Here is an 8,369-nt window from a genome sequence, read left to right on the forward strand (position 1 = left end):
GCCATCTAGGGCCAGAAGAAGCGGACTGGAAGATGCGGCACCCATGACACAACAACAAAAGGAGCACAAAAAACAAAAGCAAAATGACACAATAAAAGAAACACAGAAAACAAACAAAAGCGAAAGTACACAATGCAGCTGCTGCCCCGCTTTGGTCGCGGATCCCACTTACTCGGGACTAACCCCGCTTTGGTCGCGGATCCCACTTACCTGGGACTAATCCGGTGCACCACCCCTGACTGCCGAAAGTTCTGATTCCCGGGTTTCGGCACCACTTGTCGCAGCCCCTTGCCCGCAAGGAAGACGCAACACTCAGGAATCTTCTTTCAGCAGTTTATTCAGGCCCCTGACAGTTCTTCTTCTCCCCCTCGGATGCCCCTCCCAGCCTTAATAAAGCGTCTCAAGCCCCAATGCAAAGCAGCCACGTGGAGCTTTCTCATAGGGTGATGAAAAGTCATGCGCCAACTCTCCCAAATAAGGAGTTGTTTGTCACAGACCACAGCGGAGCCAGCGCCATCTTGTAATGGCGACCATAATTTACATAAACGGCAGAAGCGGCTCACCACAATACACAGGTGAATCCAATTAATGGGGCCCACTAAACTGCCATTCTGAAGAAGTGTATGCACTCAAGATTGGTCACAAGACAGGGCAATGGAACTTCAATTCTGCTAACTGTGGGTCTATCCAGGTTCCTATTTTGGTCCTTTCAATTGATAATTTTATTTCTGTTTTTGTTTGCTTCATGTAGACTGAATATTTACTTTGCAATGGTGAAAACAAATGTAAACTTGAGTCTCATGGTTGGCTATTTGGTACATTCTGTTAGATGAAGAATCAAGATCAAGACTATCACATGAAAGATAAGAATCTCCATTGTATTTTACTTTTCTTTGAGTATTTCTTATTTGTATATTCAGGAGTTCAAGTGAATTTAGAACAGTATGTTGGTTGGCAAGGAGAGCTGTCTTTTGCAGTCTTGGCTGGCTGAAGCTGAAGCTATTCCTGCTCTTGATGTTTCTATGTCCGTAATTGAAGATTTTACCTTTTTTCAGGTGAGGGTGAAGTGTTTTTCTATCTCTAGGGTGTCTTAATAAATTAGATTATTATATCTTTTAAATTAAATTTTCTTCTGGTGTATTTGTAGAGAATATAAATTTTTATAAATATTTTATGAATATTTTATAATATTTATAAAATTTTCACAAAAATAAAGAAATCAGAATGTTTAATATAAAAACTACTGGGCTAAAACATAAGACCCTTCAAAGAGAAATTTCTCTCTTAGAAACACTTAATGATTTCAGATTCACTTAATTAAAATGGATCTTTGGATAAATGAGAATGGTTAATGTCTGTTTTAAGTAAGTTTTAAAAAAGCTGCTTCCCTTCTTTTCTCTGCTTCACCACTTTTAATATGGCACTAGAGTACATTTTATTTTTATAAAAATACAGTTTATTTTGTTATATATTATGCTACTTAATTTGAATTTTTAAAATTTCTTATGTAGGTTACTAAAAAATGTAGGTGACTTACTCATCCATATGCACAAAATGTAAACAATGATTACTTATCGAACAATCATTTTGAAAAGATGTACAAAGTCTTCACCAAAATTTATCAGAGTGAATATTCTGATAAATATATTTACAGTGGTAATTACATTTTTAGCATTTTAGCTCAAACAATATTTCTAAGATTTTTAGATGAGCCCAAACCTCGAGAAATTGTTAAATAAAAATATGTTGATATTCTTTGGATATTTGCTTAATTTTTCAATAATATCAAATGCTAACAAATTGATTACTATGCACAATTTTTAATTTGTATATTTGGCTTATTTTTCTGTTTTCAAGGGATTGTACCTTTGAGTCATTTTAAGGTCATATTGCTTATTTTTAAAAATATAAAAGAAATACATGTGTCAATAGAAAATTGTATTATATAAATTCAAGATTGTTGAGTCTGCTAAGATGCTCATGTATGACAGATATTTCTCAATTATCCATCACCAAAGAACCTCTTAAAGTGATATCATTTCTTTCAGCTGAATGATATATTTAATACACATCATTGAGATAATACTGGAAGAAAAGGTAATGGAGAAGCTTAACTATTTAGAGAAAATAATATAATGTGGTTTTTCTTTTACCAATATACAAATAAGGTAGTCTTGTAACACCTTAACCTATAATGTAAAAGAGGATCATAAAAAGAAAGCTCATGAAAATGTTCACAATGTTTACAGAAAGGAGGTTTTTGCTTGCCTTGAATTCTATAGTCTGCAAATACTGAATCTGTCAAGACCCAAAGGGTTGTGTAAATATTTTTTGCCAGAGTTGGCTTAGTTTGAAGCACTTATTTTAAAAATGTTATGAAGCATGCCAAATATGCATACCAAACTGGAATTTGGATTTTTCACTCTTAAAATGATAAACAATCATTTTTTTTATTACCTTCTGTGCAATCTGTTCAGATATGAGAAAATCCGTGGATTTCCAAAATAGTTTTATTTTCTTTGAGATGATTTATCATGTCCTTCTTTATTAAAACTAGAACTTAGTTTCTTTACATATAGAAAATTTAAGCTTTCTTAAAATTGCAGTGTCCAAGTTTTCAAGATCCTATCTTAATCCAATGGCCAAATAATTTAGTAAATACTCTAATATTTAACAGTAAATATTATTTTAAAAAATAAAAATTTTTTTAAAAATGCCCTAATATTAGCCCTTCTAATTAGAACAAATAAAACTTATAATAACTGTTTCTTTAATCTAAAAAAATTATGTTTTCCTGAAGGCTCACAGAAAATTATATAGTTCTGTTCCTTCGTTTTGTAAAGAGACAGCAGATTTTTTGTTATGTTCCATATTTTTAAATTAGCTCAGTACAATTTTAAGGCTGCTTAGGAATTGTCAAATTAAAAGGGATACCTAAACTACCCTGAGTTAAATTTGTAGAAATAAATAATGTTAATAAAAAGATTTTCAGTAATTTTATACTTTATATGAATACCTGGGAAATTTGTTAATAATTATGCATTCTATAAATATTTTCATCCCCAATGGAAAGAAACATGATTATATTCTAAGAAATGTGTGTATACTCTACTCTAGTAAATAATTTCACACTTTTTTGTTATCATTGGTGGCCATAATTAATGGCCACAGTCTTTTAGTATCATTTTCAAAGAAATATTTGCTTTTCTGTGATGGTTAAATGAGGCTCTGCTACAAGCTGAAGTCTAGAATTTATGTGTCCAATAAAAAAGAACAATTACAGTGTATATTGAAAAGACTATCTCATGTATTTTGAACTCCTAATAATTAAGAAAATACATTATTGGGTAAGACTTCCATGTTGACTTTTACAGTTAACTGAGTCATCATGCCTAGACTTTTGTTCAGCCCAGAAGCAAATGAACTCCATAAAAACGTGCTGGTGATCAATTATCCAGAAAAACAAGAATTACCCAGGATTAAACAACTGACAAGTAGAATTTAATTATCACTCTTTGAAATACTGTTAATAATATCTTTAAGAATGTATTAAGAAGTTGTTATTGCTAATCCTCAATTTAGCAGACTTGGGTTTGGAAAATAAAATAATAGTTTTTAAAAATGTTACTTTTTAGTTTTGTTGATCTCCCCTTCCTCCCCTAGTCCTTAATTAGAATTAGAAAAAGCAGATATCTCTCTGTGCTTTTACATTTTAGGGCAATAAATACATTCACATCCTTTTAATGTTTTTTCTCCCTGTTTAGCAGCATATAACTGGACAAATTTATTGTGAAACCAAGGCTGTACCTTAAGAATCATACATAAGAATGACTCTAATTTAATTAGGCATAGCAAGCCCACTATGTACGGAGAGTCCTGTTGACTTAACAGGTGGAACCGCTGCTTTCCCTCCATATTCAGCATGTCATCATGGGGTTTGTGAAAGGCTTTGTCCTGTGGCAGATGAAAATGTCACTATCCTGGTGCATGTCAACCCCTCTGGCTTGATATCTCTTATGCAGGGTCCTATATTCATGAGTGGTGAAAAATTATTTCTTGGCAGGAAAGTGATATTTCTACATTTGTAAAAATTCAAGAAAAAAGGAATTTACCCTAATTTATGAGTGTTATAGGTGAAATCTGGCTGAACAAGTTTCTTAAGACTCATTTTATAGGTCCTTGATAGGAAAGGTAATTTCCAAATGAGATCGGAGATTTGGTTTTAATATTTCCAGGCAGAAGTTAACTCTCTGGTATTTGTACTTTCTTAGTTCTGAAAGTCTAGATTTACAGAGCAATCCCAAGATTCCCTATATGGTTAATTAATATTCTTCGCAATCTGTATATAACAAAACAGAACAAATCTAAAACCACTAACCTTTCTCAATAAAGCCTGTTCAGCGGCCCTTTTAAATCTGCCAACTTTGGTTGCTGCCTGCCCAGCCTATCTGACACTTCTTGTGCTAGAGTGCAAGGGTAAAAGAAATTGAAGTTAAAGCGTAAAAGTTAAAGGGTAAAAGACCGGGTATTGTAAAGTTTCTAAGCTGCAAGGTCTGAGTTAAAATGTAAAGGATTAGGTATTGTTAGGTTTCTATGCTACCTGCAAAACCTGAAATCCCTGTAGCTGTTAGGACAATACTGGAACTGCCCAGTAAATATTCCCACTGACTCCCTGGTTGTCTAATAACCTGAGACTCTGTGTAACTTGTCACGTAGTCATTTAGGCCCTAAAACCAATCAGTTTGAATGTGTACCCCGCTTAGGAGTGACCAATCACCCCCGTCCGACCTGTTCCCGCCAATGAATGAACTAATCATGTTTAGGAGTTGTTGTTCAATTTTCCCGCACCTCATGATGATTTGTTCTGATGTATACAAAGCCCCCCACCCTCCCCAAGAAGTGTACTTAAGCACTGCTTGACCTCTGCTCTGGGCTCTGGGCTGCCCTCCCTTCTTGAGCGAGCCTGCCTGGAGCCTCAGCGCGCTGAATTGGATCCTCAATAAACTCCCTCCTGCTTATTGCATGAAGCCAGTCTCTTGTGGTCTCTTCCTCCGACGCTTCGCCAGACCCTTACAAGAGGACAATCTTTGGATATTGCATTAATCACAAAATGAGAAGTCCAAAAATAATTTGAAATTTAGTTAAAGTTAAAAGATCTTTTTCAATGCTGTACAATGAAAGGGAACTTAAGGGTTATCTAGAGAATGAAGACTTATTTATTATTGATTTAGAATCCAAGATTTAATAACCTTACATGTTAATTTGCAGAGTTTTCCCCAATGAAGAATCAACATTAACTCCTGTCATGTGGAACAGATAATCCCAATATTTACAGATTATGGCCTTATTGAACTTTAAAGAGTCCTGAATATAATAGAGTAATCATAGTCTAACAGTTCTTTATTTATTCATTAAATCACATATATCACTTCTCCTTCATTGTTCAACTAGTTAAATAAAATTTTGACATGAATTCTTTTATATAAGAGACCATTTTCTAATATTTTTCAAACTACAGTTTAATATAATATTAATATTATACACACATGGAACAAGAATGAAAAGGAGGACACATTCACTAAAAGGCGTTTGTGGCTGGATCTACTGGATCTCAGACTTAACACCGTCTAATATTTTGTTGTTGTCATCTGTGTTCCTGGTTAGAAAAATTACTTTCTAAGGATTGATATTTGAGTTGTCCAGTGATCACTATTATCAAGGTTCCAGCCTGGTAGCATAGAGATAGAAAAAAATTCTTTTAGGCTGCTGCAATTGCCACAGGGCCAGAACCCTCACCATTTGCTACTTTGTCTTTAAATGATAACAAACCAATCCACTGACTTTTCTTTAGCTAATTCTACCAGTTCCTCTGTATTTCAAAGCCAAAGGCACTCATGCAAATACTTAAACACCTCAAGTACAAAACAAAGACTGAGGACAATATCTCACTATTGGAGTCATTGAAGACTTGAGGTCATCAAGTCAAGGACTAGTTCTTTCTAGAGAACCATACCTGGACCCACTGTATATTTAAGGACTCAAAGTCTGTTTAGTGTGCTGTGTACAAAAAACTTTCATAAAGATAATCAACAGGTTTCTTGGCAGCAAACCAGACATTTCTACTCCTAATGCTTCATAGTGGTCCTGCACTTCCTCTACTTGCAAATTTAGAACACTTTTATAATTTTAATAAAATTGCAAGTTCACAGGAAGGTTCTATTTTCTCCTCTATACCTCATCAGTCATCTCTGACTGCCCATCCTCTAGGCAGACTTCATTCACATCTGGTCTCTACCTGGCCTCTGGAGTTTCTTCTCTTCCTTACCTGGAAGATACTCCTCTCTTTCTTTTCCCATCAAAACTGCTTTTGCTGAGACAAAGTCAAGCCATTCACCAGCCTCATCCCACCCCTCACCTCCTTTTGGGGGGACAGATTCCTATTTTCCCACAGTTCCTCTTTTGTCCCCAGTTATGGGCACTTCTAGCCACTTGTTAAATTAAAGTCACTTATTAATTCTGGCACTTAAAGTTTTCCCCATTAGGTATAAATGTTAGACAAGGACACAAGAAAAGACCACTGACTCCAATTAATATCAAATTAAAGAAAGCTTATTATTTCAACTGGCCAGACTGCCTCTCCCATCCAAAACCATGGGAACAAGACATCAGGTGCAGCTTTCCTGCAGCCCAGCTTTATAGCCCAGAAAGTTACACAAAGGGGGGTTACCGATAACAGAACTCTGAGGAGTATAATACTAATGGTAGTTTACATTTTTGCCGGCCCCTACATCAGAATTTATGAAGGTCATTAGAGCCTCAGAGAGGGTTGTTATCTGGCCAGGGAAGGCCAAGATTTGTGAGGCGTCACTAAAGTTTCAGAGAGGGCTGCTATCTGGTCAGAGAGCCAGGCAAGGGTGAGTTCAAGGCACAGGCAGGCATTCCAAGCAGGTTCAGAATTTGCAGTAATTTATAGTAAAGCCAAAATTATCTTTTCATGGCTTTGTGGCGAGATGGCTCCCAATTTTAAGAAAAGATCAGGTTGGGTCTATCAATAAAATCACCTGTAGGCTGCTTATAGGACTTTTTATCAGGTTGAGGTGTTATCCTTTTAGTCCTCATTTGCTTACCAGTTAGAACATGAAGGTGTGTTGAATTTTTTGAAGTCCTTGTTTTTCATCTCTTAAGATGGTGAATAATTTTATTAATGTCATTAACAGCAATATTTAATATTCTATTGTTAATATAGTGTTGCTGAGAAATCACCTACTTGATCATCAGGTATATCAAATATATATATATATATATATATATATAAATATATATATTTTTTAAGTTACAAATAAGTTCTATTGGGCAACATACATAATTAAATAAATACCAGATGTGCCCTGGCTGTCAATTTCCACTCCCCTCCATACAAGTTCTCTAAATGGAAAACTGAAAAAGAAGAAGCAAGCAGGGAAAAGATGAAAAATGTAGATGATGTCCCTGTCAGAGCAAAGATGCCTCATCCTTTTCTCCTTTTCTGGCACTCATGTCCCTCATGTCCAGAGAACAAGTGTGGAAGAAAATATGCAAATTAAAATGTGATAAAAACATAGTGTTCTGGACATCCAGACACAGAATTAAAATCTTACACAGATGGGAGGAGGGAACATGGCGGCGAAGGGAGTGCATTACCCCTGTGTACCGCGTCACTGTGCGGGAGAATGACGAGTTAGAAAGGCTAAAAGCTATCTTGTTAGGAATTTCCAGCAAAATTGGGGTGCTCCAAAACCTAGAGGAAGGATTTCCATCGCAAGAGGATCAGCTACGGGGGCTCAAACGCGAGAGATTTGTCCTCACAGAGGGTAACGCTGCTTATTCAGCAAATCGCCCCGCGGCTAGAGTCTGCGGCGCGCACTGGGAAACGAGGAGATAGCAACGCAAAGATACAGCGCTGCACTTTCTGCGGGCTTCTGCCAGCTGTGCAATCACCGTACTCAGTGCTGAATTCTGGGTTTGAGACGGGGGAAGGAAGCGGTCCAATTCGGTTCTCCACACCGGTCAGACCACAGAGGAAGCCAGTGGCCACCATCTTGGAGAGCTGACGTCACCATCCCTGTTTTCGACTGATCGCAGCTCATTCAGCCATAGAACAGGTAATTTCAGGCTGCCATTCGCCTGCATCTCGCAGACAAATTACTCAGGCTCAGTGCTAAAGAACCCGCAGAAACTCCTTCTTGGAGCCTGCCCCTATCAGAATATACACCGAGCACGGAGCGGCCGAATTCCAACTCCCGGAACTGATCTGGCCCAGGGCTAAAGAACCCGTGGAAACTGCTTCTCGGTCCGGGTCCTGCTGAATAATGTGGAGGTAAATACCAACC

The sequence above is a fragment of the Marmota marmota genome, unplaced genomic scaffold (assembly GCF_001458135.2).
Source record: "Marmota marmota marmota unplaced genomic scaffold, marMar, whole genome shotgun sequence".
NCBI lineage: Eukaryota > Metazoa > Chordata > Mammalia > Rodentia > Sciuridae > Marmota > Marmota marmota.